This window comes from Ovis aries, chromosome 22, assembly GCF_016772045.2.
Source record: "Ovis aries strain OAR_USU_Benz2616 breed Rambouillet chromosome 22, ARS-UI_Ramb_v3.0, whole genome shotgun sequence".
In the NCBI taxonomy this organism is placed as follows: Eukaryota; Metazoa; Chordata; class Mammalia; order Artiodactyla; family Bovidae; genus Ovis; species Ovis aries.
In genome coordinates this window covers 20,378,657-20,394,593 of record NC_056075.1, presented here as the reverse complement: position 1 = coordinate 20,394,593, position 15,937 = coordinate 20,378,657, and positions in this window count along the sequence as shown.

The following is a 15,937-nucleotide window of genomic DNA, read 5'->3' as shown; positions in this document are numbered from 1 at the left end:
CACTGTCGCCTTTCCCCTAGGGCAGTGGCATGGCTCAGGCAGGTAGATCTCTCTGCTCTGGTTCTCAGCTCTGCCTGCAGCAGTACACCTTCCACATGGCGCTGGTTTTTTATGTGGTTGCAAAGCTAAAATTAGTCAGTGAAGCTTCAAGTCCTGAAGATTACATGGTAAATAATAATACTTTCCATTTGCTGTTAAGGCTTTTACAAGGTACTTTATCATAGGTGATCTCATTTGATTCTCCTAAAGTCTGAAGTAGGCAGTGCAGGTATCATCTCTGTTTTACAGGTAAGGAAAGCTCAGAGAGGGTGTGACTTGCTCAAGGTCTCACAGTAACTGCAGAACTGGGACCCCAACTCAGATCATTTATCCCTAGAAGTGAATCTAATTGTGCCCTCCTACAGATAGGGAAAGAGCAGAGGGGATGTCCTCCACTTCCACCTGAAGGAGCTCCCTGCCCAGGACCACTTGGGCTCTGGGAGACTTGAGGGACAGGATTTTCACTGGTGGGTTTGGTGGGCCAGTCTGTTCCTTTTTTTTTTTTTTTTTTTTGGAACCTGAACCAGTTGTTAGCAAGTTGTTCAGTACACAAAGTGGAGATTTAACCCCCTAAAACTTCCATCTGTCATCTTTGCTATGTCATCTGTCATTCATTCAGTAACTATTGAGCATCTGTGTTGGGCGCTGGTGTTGGGGACATGATGATAAATAAAACCATCCCCCCCCTCCAAAAAAAAAGATTAAAAAATTATCCCAGCCCTCAAGGAGCTTGTCTGGAGAGGCAGATACATGTAAACAGGTGATTATAAGAGAAGATGACAAGAAATGTGATAAGTAAAACTAGACACTTGTTGAGGGGACAGAATACCAAACCTGGTCTTGGGTGATGGGGTAGAAGGAAGTGACATCTGAAGGAATACCTGGAAGGCAAGTGAGCTGTGAGGTTGTTTCGTTTAGTTGCTAAGTTGCGTCCAACTTTTTTGCAACCCCATGGACTGTAGCCCATCAGGCTCCTCTGTCCATGGGATTTCCCAAGCAAGAATACTGGAGTCGGTTGCCATTTTCTTCTCCAGGGAATCTTCCTGACCCAGGGATTGAACCTGCATCTCCTGCCTAGCAGGCAGATTCTTTACCACTGAGCCACAAGGGAGGCCCCAGCTGTGACGAGGGGAAATGTTCTCAGCAAAGACCTGGAGCATCTGGGGTTCAGTTTGCAAGGGGCTCCATGGTGGCAGACAGCCTGGGTAAGGCATGCAGCTGGAGAGCCAAGCAGGGACTGGGTCTTAAAAGCAACACTAAGGAGTTTAGAGTTTATCCCGCAGGCAGTGCAGAAGTATTACAGGGTTTTAAGCAGAGGAATGGTGTGATGAGATCTGCAACTGAAACAGATCTCTTAGGCTCTCTAAGGAGGAATTAGAGGAGCAAGACTGGACAGGCAGGCAGACTTGGGAGAAGGCTGCCGAAGTCATCTGGGCAAGGCTGCACTGAGGTCTGTGCAGGGACTGTGGTGAGGGAGACAGAGGAAAGTGGCAGACTGGAGCAGAGTTAGGGCTGCAGATCAGCAGGATTTGGTTACAGAGTAAATCTTGTTCTCCTTCCACCTGACAGCCCTTCAAGGATCTATGGCGAATCCTGTCTGAATGCACTTGAAACAAACTGTCAAGGAAACAGCAGGGTCTCCTGTTCTGAGACTTAAGTAAGCTCTGCCGCCCCTCTGATATAGTGATGGGAGAGAGATGTTAACAGAGCCACACACACAGTGATCGCTGAAGTCTGAATGGCCTGTGGAGTGAAAAGAGCATGATGAAGTCATTGCAGAGGTCATTTCAGGGGGTTCGCTTTTCAAGTACAAGAGAACAGCTGCTTCCCAGCACCGACTAAGCACAAGAACGAAGGGATGTCTCCCAAACCTGGGCCCTGTTGTCAGCTTTCCGAGCTACTGCCTGGCACGGTACCCAGACCACAGCAGACACGGGGCAATAAGATCCGCTCTTCAAGAAAAAGACATGGGATAACTTCAGAAAGAATGGAAGTCACTAAGTGAAGTGAAGTCACTCAGTCGTGTCCGACTCTTTGTGACCCCATGGACGGCAGCCCACCAGGCTCTTCCGTCCATGGGATTCTCCAGGCAAGAACACTGGAGTAGGTTTCCATTTCCTTCTCCACACTAAAGACCCCCTCAGTTCTAATGACATTCACAAATAATGAGAAAAGATAGCAAAGTGACCTTTCAGTATTCAACAGTGTTCAGCTACTAGAGGACAGTTGGTTTGGAGTTTGGACCCAGCCTCAGGTTCCCAGGTCTCTGGGTCCAATCACTAGAGAAGACAGAGGCAGAACAGGGTGATGGGGTGAGAGTCTAGATGCCAGTGACTGGGTACCTGGGTCAGAAACCAAGCCTCACTTTCACGGGGCTCACCACACCCGTGGGAACTGTGGATTTTGAAGGTAACCCTCAGCTCAGAGTCTGCCTGGAAAGTCAGGTAGGTTATATGGCACTATGAGGACACAGCACCAAGCCACCATCAAGGGGTCAATTCCTGCAGTGTTTACTGGTGGGGAAAATGAGAAAATAAGTCACAATTTAGCCAGAGAAAAATGTCTTAATCTGACATGCAAGACCAGTGTGAATGAAACAATCTTATATTAACACAAAGCAGTGTATAGTCATGTACTAGGCTACATGAAACCAACAATGAGATTGAGAGACAGAAAAGATTACAGTAGCCCAGAGTTAATGAGAAAGAAGTGGCTTTGATTAACAGTAAAGTGAAAAAAAATTTTGCAAAAGCCAAAAAAAGTGCTAATTTTATAAAATTTAGAAAACATAGAAAGAAAATACCTCTATTCCTATTACTCAGAGAATATGGCAACATTTTGATATGCACATCATCTAGTATTTTTTCTATGTGTATTTCTTGTTAATTTTCAAAAATCAGGCCACATTGTCAACAGCTTATTTCATATAACCATATATGGTGCCCATCCTTCTATGTTATTAAATTTTCTTCCATCACCTCAGTGTAAATGGCCACATAATATCCCATTGTTCAAATGTATAATAGCTTATCTGGTCAGTCTCTTGGTGCACCTTTATAATTTATTCTCAAGAGCATTGCTGCAGGAGGTCAAAACTGAACAACAAAAAGGAGAGCAGGGCAGCTATGGAGAGAAGGTGCAGGGTGGGGAGACAGTTTGGTGCTGCCTCCCAGCAGAAGCTTCAGAGATCCTAAAGGGAGACCAGGCGTAGGGTAGTGGTTGGAGGGGATGAGGCTGACCAGTGAGGTCAGAGGTAACAGGGTTCTGAGAAGTAATCCCTCCTGGAGCCTTGCCCCACTCTACGGCACCCCTGGCAGACCCACTCCAGGGCTTGGGTGCTCACTGCTACCCGAGGCCAACCGTGTTCACTTGCTGCAAATTTCATTGGTTAGAAAGTCCATTCTTTGTTCTTCTGCTTCCATTCTAGAGTCTTGTCACTCTCCTGCTTTTGAGGCCAAATTCCTCACCATGGCCAGCGGGGCTTTACATAATCTGGCCTCTGCCTGTCTCTCCAATCCAAACCCACAACTTGAACACGAGACATTCAAAACAAACACATATTTTCCTGATAATCTAAAATATCCCTTCTGTTGTCTTCAGTCACGGATTTAGGAGACAAACAATATTCTGTCTAAAACTATCAGAAACCTCACACAATCGCTGTTCAGCTTGGATGTGCAGTACCTGTTACCTCCTGCTGCCTTACACTGGTGTGCAGAGAACCAGTCTATGAGCATCGCACACAGTATTCCTGCATTGTCAGGGGCTCTATAAATGCAAGCTCTCTACCACGACCACCCCTGCCATCCACACTCACACACTGAAAAGAAAGAAGAACAATTCTTTCTATTGAGGCACTTGGGTCTTCCTGTAATTTCTACCTGTGATCTCCCGCTACTGCTGGAGCAGCACAGATTCAGACTAATCCTTATTCTCTCTGACAGCCCCTCAAAAATATTAAGATAGCTGTCATGTCACCCAGGGAGGGTCAGATTCTGGAGACCCTGAAAGTGAGGTGAAGGAGTCTAGACTTGACTTGGCAGCTAATGAGGAGTTCTCATGGTTCTTAAGCAGGGAGGGACAGGGCTAAAGCAATGTCAAGGTGGTTTCAAGTAACAGTCCAGATAGGGGATGACCTGGAGTTGGGGGGGTGGGTGGCACTAGAGATAGGGACTTCAGGTGAGGGCCTGTTGTCACCATTAGAAAAGGGGACCCTCCAAAATATTGTTACTGGAAGATGAAAGAGGATTGATGATGGTTTAGACAATCATGTGGGAACTTAGGGCTTCCCAGGTCGCAAAGACTGGTAAAGTAATAAAGACTCCAGCTGCCAATGCAGGAGATGCAAGTTTGATCCCTGGGTCAAGAAGATCCCCTGGAGGAGGACATGGCTACCTACTCCAGTATTCTTGACAGGATAATCCCAAGGACAGAGGAACCTGACAGGCTACAGTCCACGGAGTCACAAAAAATCAGACACAACTGAGCTACTGAGCACACATACACACACATGGGAACTTGCCTATTGGCTGTTTGCACACTGAGGCTAGCTCAGAGTTGCTCTTTCTTCCTAAGGGCCTGCCCACCTATGGCAGCATAGCATTAAGTCAGATGTCTTAGATTCTGGGACTCCCAGGGAGGCCTAAAAACAAACCAGTGCTGGAAATGTGTATGTGCAGGGGAAAGACAGCCTGGGCATTTGTCTACAGGTGTACAAAGAAGGGTAAACTAGGAGGAAAATCTTGCTTGCTCCTGAGACACTGACCCGAGACTCTGATGTTCTCCTTACATGGGTTTCTTTTGGCCGCAAGGTCTCTGAACAAGTGGAGAACCAGAGCTATTACACCTGAGTAGGGAAGCTGTGTGTTGTGCAGGGTTTGCCCTTTGCAAGCAGGAGCTGAAAGCTTTCCCTGGGAGGTAGGAACCTACTCTGGCATCTGACACAGGATGTTTCATTGAAGGACAGCACCACTCCTCAGGGAGCCTCTGCTCCTAAAGAGGAGCCAAAGAAGGTCAATAGTGAAGTGAGGGCCTCACGGTCAAGTACAGTCTCCCTGGAGGGTCTCCTCCGCATAGCACATCCCACCAGTGCTGGCTAGGAATCCAAAAGAAACAGAAAACTTAGTCCCTGCCACGTGGCTCACAGAATGTTTAGAAAGTCATGTTTAGGCAAAAGCAAAGTCACACAACACAAACTGAGCCCATACAAGCTGAGTGATCTATGGAGTGGGGACATCAGAGGACATTCCTTTATAGGAAGGAGTTGATACAAACTTTGAAGAAAGGCTGAGTCTGAAGAAAGGCTGGGTCTGAAGAAAGAAGAGACAAGAGTTTTCCACCCAGCAGTGATGGCTCAAGGAATAAGCCGAGGTATGGAGAAGAGGTGGCTGGTCCTGAGGGCAGAGAAGGGAGGTTACTTCAAAGACCAAATTGGAGGGTGCTGAAGTCATATGCCCATTAAAGGCATTGTGCTTCAAGAGGGACAACGTGATGAAAGAGATGTTCTATGGAGAGGCTGTGTGCAGGTCTGAACTGGGGACCCATCAAATGCAAGGAGGATGGCAGGAGATTTCTGAAATCACCTGGATGGGAGATATTTGCATAGGTTCAGGCAGATGGCAGTGGGACCATCTGTTCACCCTACCTCCTAGCAGACTGATAAAATATGAAATTAAGAAGTTACATTTTATATGGCTCTGTGGTCTAAGATCACATTTAAGCATATAGAATTTTTCAAACAGCCATTGGGTTAACTGCTCAGGTGAACCTCACAATCACGTCTGAGGTAAATATAGGAGAAGCCGTGTACCTTCTACCACTTGATACCATGTGTCGTAGACTTGCTCAAATGTGAGTCGCATAAGAATCCTGTGTGTTAGGAGTGCAGGAATGATTATCCCTATTTTGCAGGTGAGAAAACAGATGCTGAGAAATGTTAAAAGCATTTGCTCACAGCCACATAGCCAAGGACTGTCAGCCAGCCCTTTGGATCCTGATTTCACAGGTACAGTGTAACAGAGACCTCTGGTGTAAAACACCAAAACAACACTTTAGCCTAGATCTGCTGCCCACTTCAGCTAAATACACTAATTCCTGGCATTAATTTACCAGTAATTCAGCTTGTTCAGGGTCACTCAGCCGAGTCTGGTCTGCCGGGACAAAGCGCCCAAGGAGTGGAAGTAGAGGGGAGGGCGAGGGGACAAGCCCTCCCACCACCTCCCCCATCTTTTAGAAGACATTAAACACTCTCTGTTTGTCCCACTCCTGACTCAGACAGGGCCTGGCTTTCCAGGAGGTGGACAACACATTTGATCTGCATTAGGTCAGCTTGCGCAACAAGATAAAGTTTGGACAGAGTGAGGGCAAGGTCTCAAGGTCACCATTATTTCTTCATGACAGGGTAGAGTGTTAGGAAAGCTAACAGAATGCTGGTGCTTGCTTAGGATCAGAGAAAGCAAGGAGGAGATCCCTGGGGAAGCATGGTCCTACCCCTCATCCAGCAGATACTCCTGCCAGTCCCTCAAAATCAACTCCCACTCCCCAGCCCTGCAGCCATCAGCCAATTGCAGCTCATACAAGCAACAAGTTCTCGAGTTTGAGGTGTCTTCCCCTCCTCCCCTCAAATCCTCTCTCTTTCAGGACCATGAGCTACTTATTGCAATTTTTCTAACCTATATAATTACATAAGTAATTGTGAACTGAGATGGTTCTTGCTTTGGAATATGTGAATTTAAGGTACATTTTGCACCTGGCTAAATCCTGAAATCTCTGCTTTATCTTCTCCCTGGCTCACCTGATTCTCAGACCACCTTCCACAAATTGCAGTGACAACTATGACCCAACACCAGAGATGGGGTGGGGAGAGCGCAAGGCCCACACATGTATTCACTACAAATTCGCAGTTACCATGGGCACTTGCTGTGGGCACCTCTTAAATCATGTGTCTGTAGCTGCTGACTTTTAACATGCCCTGGAAGGAGTTCAAGGTGGAGAGCAGAAATGAGGCACTCTGTGCTCTGGGAAAACTGGCAGAACGAGTCTTCGGACAGCTAGAATCTTTCAGGAGTCAATTTTATGCACCCAATTCTTGTATCTCCTCACATCTGGAAAAGGACCAAAATCCTTCATGGTGACATCTATTGCTTGTGACTAGCAATAACCTTCATGAGACTAGTAGAAACCTTTTGCAAAAAAATATGTGCTTGATTACATGCACTTCCCCTTCACCAAAATCACATATATGTTGACCTTCCGCCTCTACCTCTTTGTAGCAGTTTCTCAGAGCTATCTGAGATACTATATCCCAGGCTACAGTCCTCCTTTTGCCCCAAATAAAGCCTAACTCTCAACTCTCACTTTGTTTTTTTTTTTTTTTTTTTTTAAGTCAGGGAGACAGTACACCTGCATTAACTCTGGTCCCGTTTAACAAGTCTACCAACCAAGGCAAAGGTCACCTGGAGAGAATCGTCTGGTTTCTAAGATGCTAATGTGCCATCCCCTTTACCTCCAGCACTTACTCTTGAGTCATTCCCACCTAAACCAGAGCATGCCCCAAAGTGGTTGCCTATTACCACAAGAGATGAGGGTTACTGGTACACCTACCAGAGTCCACCTTGAAGTGTCAGAACTACATGCTCTCTGAAGAGATTGGGTCTTGTGTTTTCCAAGTGAGCTCTTGAAACAATTGCAGCTTGGCTTGTTACATATGCATGTTCCCAGGGCCCCAGTCAAAGCCTTTGGAGGTATGGCTCAGGAATCTGCACGTTTAACAGCATCCACCATCACTCGCCACACCCCAAGCGATTATGATGTCTCATAAAGTCTGAAAACTGATCCAGTCCAACCTCTCAATTTACAGATGGGAAAACTGAGGCTTATGATTACAAAGCCATACAACCAGAATACAAATTTCTTCCTCAATCTCTCTCTGCTTCTTTCTCCTCTTTCCCCTCCCTCCCTCCTTCCCTTCCTCTTGTCTCCCTTTATTTCAAGACTGTAGAGTTTTTCTCTTTTACTACGCACAGGTCAGCACAGAGGTTCCAGTTCACTGGGCAGCTTTGCTCCCCACCTAGTTATACAATTCAGATTTCTCATGCATTTTTTTCTTTTAAAGTCCTAATTCTTTCTAAAATCAGTAACGAGGAAAGATGGTTTGACACATAGCAATGAACATAATGTTTCATCTGCCCGGGAGGCTTAAGACATGGGCAGAGTAGAAGCAAATGGAAAGCAGGCTTATGCATTTGTTCCTTTATTCATCAAACCATCGCTGCCCATCCAGTGGTGGGCCTGGTGCTGGGAGTACAACAGCCCCTAAGACAGGGCCCCTGCCTTTGTTCTAATTCAGTTCACGTCACAGCAAGACTCGAACTGGAAAATGAAACCGGAAGACTACAGAGCAAGCGCTGGCCAAAAGGGCCAGTGGCAGCCCCAAGGGAAAAAGAACATGGTCCCAGGCCAGCTTTGTTCTCTCTTGTGACCATCCCCCTTGGCTTCCCTCTTGTTGGAGCAACAGAATCTGTGGTCCAAGACTCACATATGGTGTTTCTAGTCCCAGACCGGCTATATCCTGGGTTCAAGAACAGAAGTCAGGGTGGGGAAGGAAGGGGGCTCTTCCTCCCTCCCACAGCATCAGTGCCCATGTGCTGGAAACAGGGAAGTCTGTACGAGGCCTCCCCTGACAGATCAGCAGGCTTAGCAGTCCATGCAGAGCCAATAAACATAGTCTCCTTGGACTTTAATAACATTTTGAATGGGTTCCCACTTAAGCAGTCCTTGAGAAACTTGGAAAATATGGCTCAGTGTGAAAGTTTTATTAAGCAGGATGTTGGGGAAATTGGTGGTATCATTTAGCATCCCCCAAAATCATTTTTGGCATTGATTTGCTTTGCCCTAGGTGGTCTCTGAGCCACACTTGTCGTATCCCCCCTCTGTCTCTCTCCTGATCCCAGTGACCCTTCAAAGGGACGTGTGCAGCTTTGAACAAGGTTGTAAACTGGGACTTGCATAAAAACAGGGGTCAAGGGTGCTATAACAGAATGATTTAAGCAAACTAAGGCCATTTTATGTTCCAAGCTAAGTGTTAAAAGCATAAAACCATTCTTAAGACATGCTGGCTGAGTATATGGAGAATAAAACTTCCTTCTGAAAATAAACTTTGTCTTCTACAATCAGTTCATTATATACCATCACAGAAGTGTGGTCCAGGCAGAGGGGAAGGCATTGCAAATGCAGAGAAAGGAGCAGAAATTGCACATGGGTTGAGAGTGGGGAGGAGCCAGAGTGGCTGCACGGGACAGGAGGTGGCTGAGGCTGAGGGAACCGATCAGGGATCCTGTCCCTCGCTCTGGAGGTCACCCCTTAAATGCACAGCTACCTGCCTGCAAAAGGCAGAAAACACAAGAGAGCAGAGAAAATCACAGCTACGGATAGTTACAGCCACCATGGCTCTGTGTTTCCTAAATGCAGAACACTGTGCTCAGAGACTTCTGTACATTTTCTCACTTGATTTCTCCAATAAATTTGCAAAGAATGCATTATTCCCTACTTCACACATAATCTAGCTTAGGGGGGATTTAAACTCAGCACCTGCCCCCATTCTAAAGAGTATAGTATTTTTTAAAAACCACATCATACAGAAGATGAATATAAGTAACTGCCTGTGATGACATGAGCATTTCCTATGGTTTTCCTGCATTTACATATACTTCCTGCATATGTGTTTTTGGAAAAATCACTTATTTTAAAAATACAAGTCATACATATTTAACACATTCTCATGAAAGCCAAAAAAATAAGAATCCTCCTGATATTCCTATCATTAAATAGCTGTAAACACAAAAGCATATTGGAAAAAAATTTTTTTGAAGAGAAACAAAATCTACAGTCCCTCCACTTTCATGAAGCAACTGGGAGTGATGAGAATATTACTTTTTGGTCTGATGTTTGTTTTTTTCTGCATCTGTTTTGTGATATACATTTGGATTTTGTATCCTGCTTTCCTCAAATTACATCACGGGCATTTTCTGTGTCATCTGCCTGGTCTTTTTGCTAGGTAACATTTAATTGAGAGCCACAGTTTACTTAAACATCCCCCTACGGCTGACCATTTAGATCGTTTCTAGTTATTTGCTATTATCAAGTGTGCTGTGATTAAGATCTCCAGGAATTTTTTTCTCCCTTTCTCTCATTTGGATTATTTCCCTAGCATTCCCAGAAGTGGAATTATTAGGTCAAAGGGTGTGAACATTCTTAAGGCTCTTCTTGATCCATAGTGCCTAATTGTTTTCCAGAAGGACTGAACCCACTTTTGTTACTTGGAAACTGGCTACTTTCTCTGTGTGGGAAGTTCTGGGGAAAGATTTTGTTTGAGATTTATTCTGCTTAACTGAAATCACTACACTTTCATTTTGCTGTTTCATACGGCCCCTTTCAAAGTTTGTTGACAGTGTTTGACCAACTGATTGCTGGGTGGAAGATTTATAGCGGTCTCCCTGTCTCCAGGCTCTTCCTGCCTTCAATCTGTTTTGCTCACTGCAGCCAGATTAATTCCTGTGGAAACATCACTTGCCTTGTGTCACTGCCTGCTCAATAATTTGGAGTGACTCTATTTTCTCCAGGATCAAATCCAAACTCTTCTATTGGGCCTTAAAGACCCTCCTGGGGTCCCACTGCCCTTCCCAATTCAATCGGATCTCCTACCAACCTCAGCAGAAACTTTTAGCCACTCCCCTTCTAATCCCCCAATTATGCTCCATCTGCTTTCCCCTTTTGCTTATGTTTTCTGCCACCTGGAATGCTTCCCCATCCTTTCTACCTAGTTTAAATCCTCTGCTTTCAGTCTCACCCAGTCAGGTGAGAATTCTGCAAGAAAAGTCATGGAAAGTGGGGAAAGACATAGAATCAGGAATGCAGAAAGAGGGGGAATCAAGGGAAGGAACGCAGTGGTGATGGTAGGTGTGCCATCGGGGGCCAGGACACAAGCGCCCTCTCATTAAAGTCATGAATGAATGGTATGGCAACAGAGATCAGAATGAAGGCAAAATTCTTTGTAGTACTGATGACATTTAGGCCATTTCTAATGGCCTAAAGAGGGGATCTGTGAGAGAACAGGATTATGGGCTAGGGCTAATAAAATGATGATGACGGTCATAATTAGGATTAGCTTCGCTTTGAAAAATAATGGTCAGTATGAGAAAATTAATTTATATTTTATGAAAAGAAATCCTCAGGAAGTCCACTGCTGGAATGGTAGCTCTCTGCTCATCAAGGACTCTTTAGCTGCCTGCAGTGCCATCCCTAGGGTATGGCCCTCCTCCTCATGCTCCTATATAGTATTTGGGGCACCAACCATCGCATCTAGAGTCCAGACAACAACAGGCATAAAGATGATGAAGAGTGGCTTTGTTTAGGGAGAGTTCCTGGAAGTCACAGGCAATGCTTTTGCTCAGAACTCATTGGCCTAGTCCCATGGCTTCACCTAGCTGTAAGGGAGTCTATATGCCCAGGTAAAAATCAGAATTGCATTACTAACCAAAGAGAAGAACGGATGTGGGGGCATACAGCTAGCAGTCTGTGCTGCCAGCTATTATGGCACTAGCCTAATAAATTTATATCTATCATCTCTTTTAATTTTTATACATTTTCTCTGAGCAAGTACATAGTGGAAAGGAGAGTAAGACCTGGACTGTGTTTGAGTCCAGAGCCTGGGCTCTGTTTTGAAAATGTTTTTAGGCTTCGTGGAAATTTATGTTTCACGATATTAAAAAATCACAAAATAACGGATAATTTTTTTTGACTGTGCATGGTCTTCGTTACTGTGTGAGGGCTTTCTCTAGTTGCGGTGCGCAGGGGCTACTCTGTCGGCAGTGCTTGGGTTTCTCACTGCAGTGGCCTTCTTTCTTCTGGAGCACAGGCTCAAGAGCTCGTGCTTGCGGGCTGCAGTAGTGGCAGCAGCAGGCTCAGTAGTTGTGGCTCTTTGGCTTAGCTGATGCGAGGCATCTTCCTGAACCAGGGGTCAAAGCTGTGTTCCCTGCATTGGCAGGAGGATTCTTACCCACTGTACCACCAGGAAAGTCTGATAATTTTTTTTCTTGACCAAACACACACTTCTCATTTCAGAGATTGAGTCTTATAGACTTTGAAGTTGCATTTCACCACACAGAACTGTCTGGAGCCCCTCCTTTCATATGAGGTTAGCTACATTTTTATACTGTAGGTCTTATTCATGAAGAATATATAAGATTTTCTCTGTAGGTTGTAAAACACAAGCGAGTCTCAAAAAATAATATTGAAGTAAAGTTCTATAGAGAAAAATAGCAATTAATTTTGTAGAACGTTTAAGTTAAACAGTTTTCACAAGTGAGATGTCTACTGAAATAGTTGTGAATGTGAAAGAGGGTAAGAAAGGTGAAATTCTTCCTCCTTCAATTTGTATTGTGTTTCAAATCATCACTCTGGTTTACCTAGAAAACAAATGAATGGGGAACTGCCTCATAGACAGGGTAGGCAGGTTTGTTAATGCTGATTTGGTGACTGACTGGAATCTGAGATGCTAGGAGGGTGAACTTTTGGTGGAGTTGGATGGCTTTCATAGCCCTAGTTGGGAAGGCAGGCTGAGGGTGAGGCAGGATGGTAGGGGGCAGAGGGCATATTTGATTACAGAAGGAAAGCTGTTTGGAAAAGTTTTTTCAGACTGAGAAGGATTGCAGACGGAGAAGGAAGAGAGAGCACAACGCAGAGACTACTTTCAAAAATACTGTGGACAGGGAATGGGGTCGAGGCCAAATGGAGTTTAACTACTTACAGATAGGCAGTTTTAGCTTTACACCACTGGCTACCCGGAGTGCTTCCCAAGTTCCCAAGGCCGAATTATATTCAAGGACTGAAGCTAAAGAATGGTCAGACCCAGTAACTGCCAACATTTCGACCCTGTGCCCTGCTTTTGGTGACTGTGTGAGCCGGAGTTGTCTGCAGGCTACAGTATAGGTGGGGTTGCATTCCAAAGGAATGACAGAGTCTAGGCGCTGCCAAGGGAGAGGAGCCAGAGAAAATCAAAGGGAAAGGCTAGTTCCCAGAAGGCAAGCAGCTGGAGGGCAAGGACCAGGTCTGTTTTCTTCCATCTATATCCTTAGGCCAAGTACACGGTCTAGTCCATCGTTCCCACTACCCTTACCCAGTGAAGTTTTGTTAAATGAACAAGTGAACAACTTCTTAGCTGAGGTCACAAGCTAAGGAGGGTCTATAAGCAACTTCCTGCTGGCCATTTAAGGTGACCAGTTGGGAATGTCAGGAAACATTCTATGGGAGGAGGCCCTGGCCAACTTCATCACATGGGCAAAGTGCTGGCTGAAGCCAGGGGCTGGTTTCAACGATATGGTGGGTCTCTGGTGTGGGGCCTTTAAATGGCAGTGACTGAGAAATATCTGAGATTGGATAAGGGGACTACTTCATCCTTTCTGTCTCATTTGCCCTCTTCCTACCATTTATTGACCCCTTATTAAGTCTCAGGCCTTCCTTGGTGGCTCAGACTGTAAAGAATCTGCCTGCAATGCAGAAGACTGGCATTCCATCCCTGGGTCAGGAAGATTCCCCTCGAGAAGGAAATGGCAACCCACTCCAGTATTCTTGCCTGGAAATTCCATGGACAGAGAAGCCTGGCAGGTAACAGTCCATGGGGTCGCAAAGAGTCGGACATGACTGCGTGACTAACACAACTAAATCTCAGGTATCATCTTACATGCTATACATGTATTATCTCATTTAATCTTCCGATATTCTACGGAGGTCAACATTAACAATCCCCATTTTTCAGATGAAGAAACTGGAACTAGAAGAGGTTAAGTAACCTATTCGAGGAATGAGAGCTCTTAAATGGGAAAGCAAGATACCTACCCAACTCTCCCTGACCCGAAAGTGAAAGTTGCGACTCTGCAACCCCATGGACTACACAGACCGTGGAATTCTCCAGGCCAGAATACTGGAGTGGATAGCCTTTCCCTTCTCCAGGGGATTTTCCCAACCCAGGGATCGAACCTGGGTCTCTCGCATTGCAGGCAGATTCTTTACCAGCTGAGCCAAGAATACTGGAGTGGGTAGACTATCCCTTCTCCAGCAGATCTTCCCCACCCAGGAATCCAGCCAGTGTCTCTTGCATGGCAGGTGGATTCTTTACCAACTGAGCTATCGGGAAAGTCCCCGACCCCAAAGCTCTAACCTTAACCATCCCACTTCTGGCCTCTGTTGGCTCCATGTTCCAACTCACTTACTCAACCGGGTTGCAAACCAGTTTGTTTACCTATCTCCTTAACATTTTATCCTGATATATTTTCAGATGAACAGAAATTTTGCAAAAACAATACAAATAATCCTCCCATAGCCACCATCCACACATCCTAAATGTTGGTCTTTTATTGCCAGGAGTAAGTATTGCTTTCATTTTCTGAGTACATTTTTATGTCCCGTTGGACTTAAACCTCCATCGATTTGGGGGGGTGGGGATTGTCGATCCTGGCTGAAGGTGAGGAGAAGAAGCAATGTGGCAGCTGGCTGATGGGGAGGATGCTGCACCGACCACATGGGAACCCTGATCACCCCAGAACAGATGCGCCGACTCCCAGCATTCCCCCAGAGGACAGCGGGGTCATCCAGTGACTCATCTAATGGTGAGGCTTCTGAGGAATGTCCCAGATGCCATGCTTGAGAGATTCATTAGCCACAAAAGATATCTAAACAAGGGAAACATTTGCAATGATGGCCCCTCGTAATAATTCCACCTCTTCCTTTTGCTGTCAGTTCAGGGCAGAAAGATTTGCTGTGAACCTACTATGTGTCAGGCACTGAATTAAGTACTGGGGAAAATGATAACCTTGTCAGTGATGCTGCCTCAGAAAAAAACGAGATGGTTAAATAGAAAAGACAGGGGAGCCTTGATAGGAATTTCCCCACAGGTATTCGATCAGGGACCCTCAGTTAGGGAAAAACCTCAAATTATTTTGGAAACAAAATTAGGAGACTAGGGGTGGGGGAGAGGGGCAAGAGAAGATGGGACAAGTTCCTGCATGAAAACAAGGTAATCCAGCTCTGTTTCCTGCCTAATGCTGGTGGTCCTGCGCTGAGGGTGGGGTGCAGCTCAGAGGGAGGCAGGCCCTATGAGAGGTGGCCAGAGAAGGGAGGGGGCCAAATGCTGCAGTTTTAAGGGCAGAGAAATACAGGTAGAGTCCCCAAGCAAACCTATAGGCTATAAAAAGATGAGAGGATTTGGCTAATGCTTCTGGGACAATATCTGCCTACAGAGCAGAGAGGAGAGTCACAGGGAGCACCCTTACCCCCAGGTCATTCACTGGACCTATAAGCCTTCTTGGTCCTTTTTCCTTGCATCTTCTCCATGCCTCCCGCATGTCCAGTTTCATCCTGCAGACTTCTACTGACTGAAAACCCCAAAGGGGACCTGCTGAGGCTCTGAGGTCAGGCAGGTCTGGATTCATGTCCCAAGTCTGTCACTAACCAGCTGGATGGCCACTTAACTAACCTCTCTGAATCTAAGTTTCTCATCTGTAAAGTGCAGGTGGTGATACCGTCTCGTGAATTTGATTAGCTTTACACTACTGGCTACCCTGAGTGCTTCCCAAGTTCCCAAGGCTGAAGCTAAAGAATGGTCAGACCCAGTAACTGCCAACATTTTGACCCTGTGCCCTGCTTTTGGTGACTGATAATGGAAGGAGCTTATGCATGGAAAATGCCCAATCTGGCTCCAGGCAGTCTTCTTCCCAATTTCTCAGGCCGCTTTCCCCTCCCACCTGCCTGCCCTTCATCTCTGAAAGCAACAGTTCCCAGTGTGTTCCTTTCTCCTTGTCCATTTTTCCCAGGTTATGGTGGAAACAGACCACAGACCCTGAAG